Source organism: Diachasma alloeum, unplaced genomic scaffold (genome assembly GCF_001412515.2).
Source record: "Diachasma alloeum isolate Michigan unplaced genomic scaffold, Dall2.0 Dall_scaffold_01511, whole genome shotgun sequence".
Classification (NCBI taxonomy): domain Eukaryota; kingdom Metazoa; phylum Arthropoda; class Insecta; order Hymenoptera; family Braconidae; genus Diachasma; species Diachasma alloeum.
Window position 1 is genome coordinate 1 of NW_021681608.1, and position 13,046 is coordinate 13,046.

A 13,046-nucleotide genomic window follows, 5' to 3' on the forward strand; every position below is an offset into this window, starting at 1 on the left:
ATCATGTGACATAATAACGATTACCATGTGACATGGTCAGTATTACCTTATGACCATGGTAAGCAATACCATGTGATATGGTAAGCATTACCGCGGGACATAGTAAGGATTACTATGTAGGGTCAGTTGAAAATCCTTTTACNATAGTAAGCATTACCATGTGACATAGTAAGCATTACTATGTGACATAGTAAGCATTACCATGTGACATAGTAACCATTACCATGTAACACAGTAACCATTATCATGTGACATAATAACGATTACCATGTGACATGGTCAGTATTACCTTATGACCATGGTAAGCAATACCATGTGATATGGTAAGCATTACCGCGGGACATAGTAAGGATTACTATGTAGGGTCAGTTGAAAATCCTTTTACTATGTTGCCATAGTAATCTCTACCATGGCCATGGTAATATTTACTATTTAATTCTCTCCGTGAACTCATCAATGCCAATTCAATATTGTCTATTGCTGTGAGTTACGGAATGGGTACGACCATAAAAAGTGTGCTTATCCATACAAAGTCAATGAAAAAGAGTGTCAATACGAGTGTTTCTTTAAAAAAAAATTATTCTGAAAATTCTCTGGACCAACGTACTTGGCGCGGGTTTTTGAAACACTCATTGCAGAGAGTTGTCGCTTTATGTTGACACCATGGTCGAATGAATCTTGTCCATGCTTTTATGTCGCCAATGCCGATAACTACCTGGCGATCACTACCTTAATTAATTCAATTTCTATTTAGGAAAATGAAAATATTTGAAAATGAAAAACAATAAGCTCAAGACATTAATTTAAACTATCCGGCAATTGCATCCAACACAATCACACAATTGATTATCTAAAGATTTGAACACCTAGCAAGGTGTAGTATGCTGCAAAGCAATGTCTGAGTCCCAAAGTGGATCTTAAATCTCAAACAATAGACTCGCAAATAGGAATCCGCATTAAGATAAAAAACCGCGCCAAGTACGTTGGTCCTAAGAATTTTCTGAACAATTTTTTTTTAAAGAAACACTCGTATTGGCACTCTTTTTCATTGACTTGGTGTGGATAACCACACTTTTGATGGTCGTACCCACATCGTAACTCACAGGAATAGACAATATTGAGTTGGCATTGATGAGTTCAAAATTGTAAAATTTACAAGAGTACAAGCCGACTGTAGAAAAAAGCTGAAATTGTTTCTAGATGTTATGAAAAGTTCTGTGGTTTTTCAAAATCACACGTTCAACTTCATGAACTTGACGCTCGTCCTTATTTCTGCACTTTTTTCAATTTCCCAGGGACAATTATCCATAAATAAGTACTCGGGATTTTTCCACAACAATGCATTGAAATGGTTAGTCGGCATTTTATCAATTTTATTTCTGGGAAATAATACAATTTTTTTTTTTAATACAATGCTTACAAAGGTGCATTTGGCCGGTTTTTTCAAAAAAAAAATTTGTTTTTGTTTTATTTATATACTGAAATACCTCATTATTACCGATTCAATAATGAAACAAAGAAATGAAGAGAAAGACAAAGAATAAAAAAACCAATAGTAACAAGAATATATTTTATGAGTCCACGTGAAACAGAAAGATATTGCTTATCTTTATTATTATTACATGTGAACGGAGCAAAGTGTTTCAAAGAGTTGAGGACGTATGAAGATGTGACATATAACATATTTCACGAAGCAGCAAAAGAAGACACTTAATTGAAAATGAAGAAGAAATAATTCTTGTAAGGAATTCTGGGAATTCCTTAGGCGATCCAGAGACCATCGAGAACGTCTCATTAAGAGTCAGATAAAGACCCAGAGCGTTTATTTTAAATAATTTTTGACAAGCAAAATTTCGTATTAGCTAACTTTCGGTGATCGTTTCACATTTCGAATATATTGACGGTTAGGTATGATTTTTATTCGGGTAGTATTTTGTGATATGTGTTAAGAGTTTGAATAAGTTAGCTATCGGGGCCCTAGAGATTTTCGTTGTTTGGACCTAAATATTATCGAGCTACGCGATTATTGACAGGAATTCTCCCTTACGGTTTAATCTTCGGAGACGTGTGGAGGCCCAGATGAAATGCTGGCGCTCAGGGTATGGATTTATCAGGATGAGACAGTTTCGGTTTTGGGTTTTGGTGGAAGGTCACACGGCCAATCGCGACCGTTGCAACCGTGTGAATTGCCAAGGTGGCTATACGTTTTAGGGAATCAAGTTTTGTTTTTTTGGTGCATTATATGTTTTGTTGAGTTATAGTTTCGATGTATCTGCCCCGGTAATCTTTGAGAAAGCAGCCCCGAAGAGGTAACGATAGTTAGTGGATCTTATCTGGGATAATTACCGCCCTTTTACTCCGTTTCATTTTCTTTTATTTTTTGGTCTGCTTTCGGTTCAGGTTGAATCAAATTACGCGTTTATGGCTATTAGGTTGACGTGTCCCTTTAGCAGCTTCTTCGTATCTAGCGCTGAACATTTACCTACGTCACAGTGGCTGACCCCACTACGTGGATATAACGCTCTCGTTCTATCTTTTGGCGTTAGATACTCGCTCTTTTCACTTTTGGGGTATAAATTGAGCGATTTTTGCGTATTCGAGAGTTAGTTGAGAAGAGTAGTCGAGTATTCGAGGAGTTAGTGACTAGCCCTCATCGAGTCCACGGCCTTCGGGCAGAGTGCCTTTGGGCGATACCCCTCTGGGGAGAATTTTGCATCTAACCAGAAGTTTAGATGAGATTTTGGGTTTCGACTCGCGTTGCCGCATGGGTTTCGTAACCATCCGGAGTTGTGCCGCAGAACTCTTTTGAGGATTATTGTGGAGTTCGACTGTTCCTTTTTTTGTGCATAAGTTTGAGAATTTCGCGTTCGGATTACGTGGGGATACGGGTGGTGTATTCGGCTGTTCGATTCCGTACCATCTCGGGTCCGTTCCATTTTTTTTTTATTATTCGGGTTTTGCGCTGAACGGCGAGAATGTTGCTGGTTAACGCGAATTGATTAGAGTCGTGATTTTCTCTTTGCGTTGGACGTGGATACGTGTTAGATTTCATGGGATTTGTTTCACATTTAATTCTATTTCGTGGCGTTGACAAGAATTCGAGTCGTAGGATTGAAGTTCGCGTTAGACATTTGTCCTCTGGCTCTTTGTCTGCTCAATAATTATTGAGTATTGAAGAATTTTTGTGGGGTTTTTTTTGTGGGGTTATTCTGTTTTTTTTTCAATCTCCTTTATTGTGCTCTTACTCTCAGTTTTTTTTTAGATTAGTTGTTTTGAGTTAATTTAGTGTTTCTTTATCTTTTGCTAAATTATTTGGATATATTTTTTTGAGACAATTGTGTATCGTTTTCCAATTTTTTTCATGAATATAACCTCATTATATTACACAACATTAACTCCGGTGTTTCGAGTTACATTATTTGTTATTTTTTTTAGACATCCCTATTGGCCCATTTTCCATCCGAACCTACCCCTCCACAACCAACCCCCTGAGCAGCGCGCACAACCTATCACCTACCCCTGGACTCCTTAGTTTTAAGTTTGTGTTAGATTAATGGTTACTTTCTGGTTCCTTCGTTTTGTTTTTTCATTTGAGGTTCGTTTATTCGGTTTGTCGTCTCCGAGGTTAAAGGACGGCTGACGCCCATCGATGATTTTTTTTTTTTAGTTTTCTCAGTCTAGGGAAAATGGGCGAGTTAATGTGGTTTTCCAGTTCCAGATGGAAAATTCGGTTAGATTCTATGCCTCAAAGAAGCTATCAATTTTAAATTCCCAAAACAATTACGTGAGTTATTTGCATACATATGTGCTTTTGTTTCCCCAATAATGCTTTGGAATTATGGCACAAGGATAAAGAACATTTCATGGATTAAAATGAACAGAATGAGAAAGGAGAAAAAATTGCATTGATGACGATAGTAGAAATTTCGGACAATAATGGATTGTCCTTGAATAATTTCCACCTCCCAGCAATAGATACAACATTGAATTTAGACGAATATGATGAACGAATACGACGGGAAAGCGAACGAGAAGAATTGGAGAGAAATTCTAGAGATTGAAGAAAGTTCGAATAATGATTAAGAAGTAGTATATAAAATGGTGATTAATGCAGTAGAAGATATAACAATAAAAGAAAGATATTTTTTCCTGGACGGTCCTGGGGGAACAGGCAAAGTTATCTATTGAATGGAATCATTAAAAAGTTATCATATAAAAATTATGGAGTAATACCAGTAGCATGGACTGGAATCGCTGCAAATTTATTGAAAAATGGAAGAACAGTACATTGCACATTCAAACGATACGGAAATTATTCAAGGACATTGTCGCTGAACGAAACTTCAATACGTTCCTTACAGAATAAATCAAACATGTGGGAGTTGCTAAAACAAAGTAAATTGATCATCTGGGATAAAATAACAATCGCTCCACAATACGCTTTCCAAGCAGTAAATTCATAATTAAAAGATATAATGGGAAGTGACAAAATTTTGGCTGGGAAAGTAGTATTTTTATCAGATGATTTTAGACAAATATTACCAATTATTAAACCTGAAAATCACACTGTAATTGTGGAAGAATGTATCAAAACAAGTTCTTTATGGAAATATTTCCGAAAAATGACATTGAAATATATTTTACCTTAAAAGCATCGAATAGGGATTTTCAAAAATGGCTGTTGATAGGTAGGTGAGGGTAAATTCGAAAATGCTTTTGAAAAATAAAAACCTGTAGTTAGAATCCCCAAAAGAAATTCATGTAAGTAAAATATAATCTAAGAGATATATGGAGATAGGATTGAAAAAGGAGATCACAGCATATAGAAAATTCTGCAATCTTAGCAAGATTGAATCAAGATGTATTAAATTTGAATAACGAAATTATCAAAAAATTAGATGGCAGAGAAACAGTATTCTACAGCATAGATAAATATGGGACATTCCATGTCAATTCAGCCACCCTGAATTTTGTTGGTTCTAAGAATCCTGAATTGACATGCTCACAGTCAGGTACTACGTAAGTATACGTGCTTTCCGTAAATTTTTGTGATCCTTCAACATCAATTGTTTGTCTACAACATGTGTCAAAAGCTCAAATTTTTGAAAAATCATATCTCGCGAACTAATTGACGGATTTTAATGAATAAAAAACGATTTTTCTTGTTTTTTCATGTACTATTCGAAAAAAATATGCCAGTACTGTAAGGATGAGTAATGACCCTTTTTCAGAGGTTTTAATTGTTCAAATTCCACTGTTACACAGGGGCCAGTCGAAAATCAATTGATTCTCTTTTTTCTTGATAAATAATAATAATCCCCAATTTTTTCGGGACATTTTGAAATGTGATATCGATGTAGAGATGAGAAAAAAAATCTTTTTGCATAAAAATTTTTTTTTTCACATTAATGGCTATAACTAGTAAAATCACATTGTCAATTCATCAGTTATACTCGTATGGTGAATCATCCACATAACCAATGATATAACTACGTTGCAGGCCTAAAAATAGGAGGAGCATAATTGTTTTAACATTATTTTGAATAATGAACATTGAGTTCGGGGAAGAATGCTATCCAAAACCCATAAATTTTTTTCATCAGATCCCTACTCTGTTAAAGAAAAAAATGAAATTTCAGGTTTCACTGAAAATTTAGTGAAATTGCAGAATTTTAACTACCACAAAGACGAAAATTCCTGAATTGATTTGAAATTACAATGAATTTTTTCTGACATCTGAAATTTCATGATTTGTTCCCCCTAAATCGCATTCAGTGTTGATGTCCTGAAAATTCATGTAGGGGAGGGTGGGGCAAAACGGCCCCCCTTCAATTGTCAATAACTTGTGAATGACATTGTGAAAATTCCCAGTTTCAACTTCATTTTGAAGATAATTTTTCATTCTTCAAAACGAGCTCTAACTCATCCCAATCGGATTATTGAATCGGAAAATATTGACGATTGAAGGGGGGCCGTTTTGCCCCATTCTCCCCTATATATTTACCGGAATTTCGTGATTTGTCACTCATTTTTAAGGGAAAATGCAACTGAAATTCATAGTTTATAGAAATTCCTTGAAATTTCAGTAGAAATTAAATTTGCTAAAAATTTCAGGAAAGTACACCGGAAATTTCCGATAGAAATTTTTCATAGTGATGTTAGCGATGTTAATAATTAAATACCGATGTTGATAAATTCTTAAGTCGTTATGAAGATGTCATAGAAATCGAAAGCCTGCAATAGCTCAGTCAATAGGGCGAAGAACTCGCAATTCGTTTAGTCGGGTTCGAATCCCACGTGTGTCCAATTTTTCCACTGTATCATTGACTCAGCCAGCGTCAACTCTCGCCCTTGATGAACGTAAAGAAATGAAAAATAATACGACACGCAACCAGGAAAATTAAACGTTGTCTGATTGTTCTTGGAAGAAGACCTTGTATTTGTCGTACACTTTCAATCGGATTGCGATGTTTCACAAACTATCAACACAATGTAATTCGCTGTCATGGGGGATGAAAGGGGGAGGAGGAAGTAAGCGGTCTGAAAAACTACAGATTTCGTGTTTGCCCGGTGGCTTGGCGCACTGGGTAAGTTCGTTGCTTCACGTGCGAAAGATTCCAAGTGCAAAACCCGGCCGGGTAGAATGGCGAGATCTAACCATTTAAAGTCTTGATCATCATCGCAGCATACCCTAACCGGGTCGAAGCGATGTAAAATAACGATAAAAAAAATGATTTCGTGGAATCGTGTTTCCATACAACCTCCAAGGGTTACAATGAGTATGAATCGAATTAGTTGTCCTGAGGCTCTTACTCTTGCAACATCATCCCTCCTTCTCTATTCAATGTGTTAAATTTCCTCTAGAAATTGACTGAATCGTTATTCTCCTTCAATTGTTCATCAGTTTGGATCGAGTTATGTAATCTGTCTGTCTGTAATGTGCCAGTGGACAAGTTATAAAATAGGAGTTCATTTTCATTTTTCAATGGATAATAAATTATCATAGTCACGAGTACATTCAAGAAAGAATGTGTACATACAGTCGTTGTTGTGGACTTGTTGAGCGCTAAATATAGAGTCACCACATGTTCTTCTGAAATCATTCCCTTCTGAGATAAATGGACCATTTATGAGAATGTCGGAATAGATGCAATGGTCTTCATTACTAATTCCATATCGATGGCTTCATTAATCTAATATTAATCTATCCATAGGATTGATCGACTCATTTTTTTCATAAGGTGCCCCATGCCGAGAGACGTGCTAGTCCAATGCGCGCCTCTGGAGAGAGATGTCACGTTGGAAAAAGTCTAAATGTAATTTCGGAATCGTTACGGAAAAAATTTCCATCCTTGCCGGCGAATGCACGACTATGTATGTATTGATACTGTACAAAGAAAGCTGCCACTTAGATTCCTAGCCCATCACCCCCTAATTTTCATCCACACATCGAAACCTTCCCTCCGATATCTTTTTTTTAACGTTATTTTACATCGCTTCGACCCAGTTAGGGTATACTGCGATGATGATCAAGACTTTAAATGGTTAGATCGCACCATTCTACCCGGGCGGGTTTTGAACTCGGAACCTTTCGCATGTGAGGCAACGAACCTACCAACTGCGCCAAGCCACCGGGTCCTCCGATATCTGATTCAATAGTGACTGAAGGCTCCGATGATTCTTCCGGGTACTCTTCAAATCTTACACCATTCGTGGCAGACATTTCTATCGGTAACAACACAAACAGTTCATTGAGATTTGGTAATTCTTTCCATTCAGTTGATCCTAATAATAATGGATTCAACAAAGCGTCCGATGACCCAATGGGAATCGACGATTTCTCGGTAGATGAAGATTCAGACAATGAAGTGAGCAGGAGAACAGTAGAATATTCACGTTCTCCTCGAGAAGTTGAGCTGGAAGAAAGTTGAATGGCCTGAAAGAAAAATTTGAAAGTACGGAGGAAAACGCCTACAAATTTTGACAGTCGCTCCATTGTCATGGAATACTCGGAAAGTGAGTGAAGAATTTGGAGCTACGAGACACATGGCTCAGAGAGCGAAAAAATTGAGAGAAATGAGAGGAGTATTGGCTTCGGCCGTCGCGAAAGCAGGAAAATCATTACCCGATGAAACTATTGAGATAGTCCACACGTTTTACAAGAATTACAGTCGAATTATACCAGGAATCAAAGATAAAGTATCCGTTAAAATCAACGACGAAAAGAAAATTATGCAGAAAAGGCTGGTACTCAAAAATTTGGCAGATCTGCATCAACAATATGAAACTTCTCATCCGGAATCTCCTGTGGGGTTCAGTAAGTTTGCGGAGTTGAGACCGAAACATTGTGTATTGGTAGAAACGAGTGGCAAGCAGAATTGTCTGCGTCTGTACGTACCACCAAAACTGCAAAGTGATGTTGGATGCCATCAATATTTCCACTCTCATAGAAGATTCAATTTCCTTTCTTACGAACTACAAAGATTCTCTCGCGAAGCTCATGTGTTCCAATCCAATGCCTGCGTGCCATTTACATAGATGAATGCCAAAACTGTCCGGGAGTTGATGTGCTATCACTTGAATTGTAAAAATTACTTTATAACTACGCTATGATTGAAGCGATGGAATTCAAAACGTGGCAAACTGTGGATAGAGCAATATTGCAGACTCAGAAACTCCCAGCAAGTGAATTCATTGATTTACTTTGTGAACGATTGAAAGCGTTGAAATCTCATCATTTCATTGCCGCTGAGCAAACAGCCTATGTGAAAGAGCGAAAGGAGAATTTAGTTGAAGGATAGATTCTAGTTCAGTGCGATTTCTCCGAGAATTATGCGTTCGTTTCTCGAGACGCAGCTCAATCATTTCATTATAATAATGACCATTGCACTGTACATCCAGTGGTCTATTATTATCGTCAGGGGAGTGATATTCGCCATCGAAGTCTAGTCCTATCTGATAGTCTTGTCCACGATACTGCTGCGGTTTACGTGATGCAAAAGATTTTGATAGAGCACATAAGGAAAGTCTGTGAGGTGGTGATAAAATTGATTTATGTTACCGACGGAGCTGCACAACATTATAAGAATCGGTACCAAATCGTAAATCTTTTGTCCCACAAAGATGATTTTGGAATTGAAGCGGAAGCTCATTATCATGCGACTGCACATGGTAAAACGACATGTGATGGAGCAGGCAGAGTTTTGAAGAGAGGAGCGAGGCGAACACAAAGAGCGAAGAACACAAAGTTATCCAGGATAGCTTAAAACAAAGATTCAACAGTGCGAAGGCTATTCCAGCCATCCAAAAAAATTATTGCTTCATCCCCGGAGAAGATGGACAATTATTAATTAAAAGATATTCAGCAGCGGCTAATGGAGAAGTTTTTCCGAAGAACAGTCGACGAAAGCATTAACTTATGTATACCTAGCGATCTGACATAAAAATCGAAGATTTTTAAGACGTTGTTTCTTTCTCTAAATCGCTGTTCATCAATGTAAGTGGTATTAAAATTATTAATTCTACTTATTTCAATTTGACAATGAAGTTACGTTATCTATTGAATAAAAATGTATGGTACAGAAGTAAGTGGTGAGTTTCATATGTGATTTACATAATTATAGCCGTTAATGTCGAAAAAGAACGATTTTTTTATGGAAAATTTTTTTTTTCTTATTTCTATATCGATATCACATTTCAAAATATCCCGAAAAAATTGGGAATTATTATTATCTATCGAGAAAAAAAAGAATTAATTGATTTTCGACTGGCCCCTGCGTAACAGTGGAATTTGAAAAATTCAAACCTCTGAAAATGGGTTATTACTGATCCTCGCAGTACTGGTGTATTTTTTTCATATAGTACATGAAAAAATGAAAAAAATTGTTTTTTACTTATTAAAATCAGTCAATTTGTTCACGAGATATGATTTTTCAAAAATTTGAGCTTTTGACACATGTTGTAGACAAGCAATTTCTGTTAAAGAAACGAAAATTTAGGGAAAGCATGTACTTATCTAGTACTTGACTGCGAGCATGTCAATTCAGGATTCTGAGAACCCAAAAAATTGGGGGTGGCTGAGTTGACATAGAATGTCCCATATATGAGTGATAATGACAACAATAAAAATGCTGTTCCTGTAGAATATTTAAATTCAATTACATTGAAGAAAGGTTGCCTTGTAATGTTATTAAGGAATTAGAATATTGGTAATAGATTATGCAACGGGACAAAAATGATTGTAACTGAAATTCAACTTCATGTACTGATAGTCACAACAATTTCACCAGAACCAAGTAAGAGAAAAATGATATTACTACCAAAAATCAAATTCATAGCATTGGAAATAGACTTTCCTTTCATAATGTGCAGGAAACAATTTCCAATAAAATTAGCATATGCTATGGCAATAATAAATCACAGGGTCTAACTCTAGAAAAAGTAGGTGTTTACCTGAAAAGTATTCACTCATGGTCAAGTGTTCACTCATGGTCAATTATATCTAGCATTATCGAGAGTAAGAGCAAGCGAAAAATTGAAAATATATATGACTGAGCGAGGAGTCACAAAAAATGACAAGGATAAACATTGTTATATGAAAAATGTGGTATGCAGAGAAATTCTAGAAGAACAATAACGAAAAATAAACTTGCTTATCCCAAAAAAATGTGTTCAAATTTATCTCATTATTCAATGGAAAGTGCTATCTTTACATATATGTTACAATACTGTAATATAAAAATCAATAATATAATTGATTAATATGAACAGAAATATACGATGAGAAAATGGTACCCAATGAAAAAGAACGAATCTAATCTAAAATAAAACAGATGAAATTTATAAAAAATAAAATAAACTAATGTAAAATACTTGAATCTAGCGAGTGGCACGAAGCGTCTTAACGCTTCGCACCCCTCGCTAAGTATTTCGAAGAAGAATTTCGCGCGAAGCGAAAACTAGTCATGTATTAAATGGAAGAGTATTCCAGAAATCGATTAGAAATCGGAAATTTCTCATAATTAATCGCACAAGCATTCCAATCTACAAGTCTGGGAAGACTCGAGATGGGTTCAAATAGAATTGTGTTTTTAATTTATTAAATGAGGCGGTTTTATTAATAGGGACAGGATTCATGAGAAAGGATTAATGTAAAATAGGAAGGGAAGGGGTGTAAAACGGATTCTATAGTAGGAGGGGAGGAGTACAAAATATACAAGGATCAAAACTGATGATCACGAGGGCCGAGTGTGAGTGTAAAGAATGAGGTTTTGTGAATAAAAAATAAGGGTTACAAGAATGGAGGTCAGAAACAAGGGTTACAACTGAGGGTCACAAGGATCTGACGTAAGAGTGGGAAATACAGTAAAAAGACGGGTCTCGAGATTTGGGCGTAAGGGTCACAAGAGTAATAAGGTTCGAACTGAAAGTTCAAAGCTAAGAAACACGAGGGTCAAATGTAAAAAATGAGCGTCAGATATGAGGGGGAAAAATAAGGAACACAAGAATAAGATTTAGAAATAAAAGTCTAAACCAACCATCACAAAAATGGAGGTCAAAAGCAAGGGTCAAAGCTAAGGGCTACAAGGGTCAGGCGTGAGTGTCAGAAATAAGCGTAAAAATGAGAGTCAGTAATGAAGGTTACGAGTAAGGGTCAATCACGAAGGAAGATCCTCAAAAATACACATAGAGAAAAAGTGGATTAACTTTAGAAACCAGGGACTGGAAACGAAATGCGGTATCGAAACGAAAGTGCGTTTCCGCCGTTTCGTTCCCGGAAACGAAAGTAGAACCGAAACGAAACTGGAAACGAAATTGGAATAACGTTATTACGCGAAACGAAACTGGAAACGAAAGTCGAATAACGTTATTGCCGGAAACGAAACCGGAACTTTGGCCCCAAAATTATGAATTTTCGAGTGATTTCTTGAAATTAAGAAATCATCAGAATTTACTAGAAGTCATGGGATCGCAAAAAATTATAAGAAATCATGATTTCCAATTCTTATTGAGAAATCACAAAAATCATTCAATAAATCACAGGAAATTATCTCATTATGGAAACCTCTGAGCCACCCGATTGAGAAGTGATCAGCCCCTCGTTAAATGCCCGTTTCTTTTTGAGTTTTTCGTCTTCATTTTCTCTCTTTCCGTTCAACATTCCTAGACTTCCTTTCACTAAATTTCCTGCTTTTTGTAGGGCATCTTCTTTCATGTCTTTGTTGTTCAATTTTTGCAAAAATCGACATATTAACTTGAAATTTGGCGCGAAGTTTCCTTTGTGCACCAGAATATTTCGTATTGGAAACGGGCTAAATCGAATAGTTAGTTTAGGAGATATTTAAGTTTGTATGTAAATATATTTTTCTGTACTGCTTCTCACGATTTCTCGTCTGGGAATTGGTATTAGATACTTCCCAAACTCGAAAACTTGAAAATCACTACAGAAAAATATTGTTCCTGGGCTGTTGCGATGGGGTTTTTTCACTCGTGTGGTTGGCCAGTCCTCGCCTACGGCTCGGAGGCCAACGCCACACGAGTAAAAAACCCCATCGCAACGGGCCGGAAAAATACTATTCTTGAATATCTCAAAAACTACTCAACCGATTTCATTTTTTCTTCATCAAATGCGATACAGAAGGTTAGAACGAGTTTGGATCGGGGGAGGGAAAGCATAAACTGCAAGAATGGAGAAAAATATCCGAGAGCGAAAAAAATTTATTATGCCGAAACCATTCGGAAGTATACCATCAATTTATTGACGGCAATGAAAGCATCAAAACATCACTTAGTGACATGCTCTCTATCATACGTTCGCTGTCATATACTCACTACCCACGTACGAAAAAACGAATGGGCCGAGCTTGGCCCAAGCCCGGTGGCCGGCCTGCCGAACTTCGGGACCCGTTCCTCAACCGGGACCGCGCCGGACTTGGTTGAAACCTGGAATGATAACATCGGGCCAGGTCTGGGCGCCCATCTCGGCCCAGCGTTGATTGCCAGTCGTTGGCCAGGCTCAATTAAACATTACTTAATTACATGAATAT